This window comes from Penaeus monodon, chromosome 28, assembly GCF_015228065.2.
Source record: "Penaeus monodon isolate SGIC_2016 chromosome 28, NSTDA_Pmon_1, whole genome shotgun sequence".
In the NCBI taxonomy this organism is placed as follows: domain Eukaryota; kingdom Metazoa; phylum Arthropoda; class Malacostraca; order Decapoda; family Penaeidae; genus Penaeus; species Penaeus monodon.
The window spans coordinates 7598493-7598803 of NC_051413.1; the positions used below are offsets into that span (position 1 = coordinate 7598493).

The window sequence follows — 311 nt, forward strand, 5'->3', positions numbered from 1 at the left end:
ATGCATAGTCTTAGTACGAAACTTATCACAATATTCTTACGGATCTGACAACAAAGCTACTGAATTTTCCTCTCAACCTTTATTCTCCCCACTGCAGTATACTTGTTCAAATGCTATTTACATCGATCCTTGTACCCCTCCTGAAGCTTGTCGACTGATTATGGGCATGATGTGAGCGCGGGAGAGCAGTCCACCCTGATCAGCCCTTGTGGACGGTGCTCGCTCGCACAGATCCTCGGTGATCTGCGTCTTTCGGGAACAGAAATCGCCAGTGGATGCTTTCCTTGTAGCCATGGAAAGGAAAACATGCG

General features: G+C 47.3%; 1 protein-coding gene across 1 annotated transcript in view; it reads left to right on the top strand.

Annotated features, from left to right (window-relative positions):
- LOC119591351 (diacylglycerol kinase theta-like) overlaps positions 1 to 311 on the top strand; it is an 81122-nt gene that overhangs the window by 39985 nt on the left and 40826 nt on the right. The gene's annotated exons all lie outside the window — the stretch shown is intronic.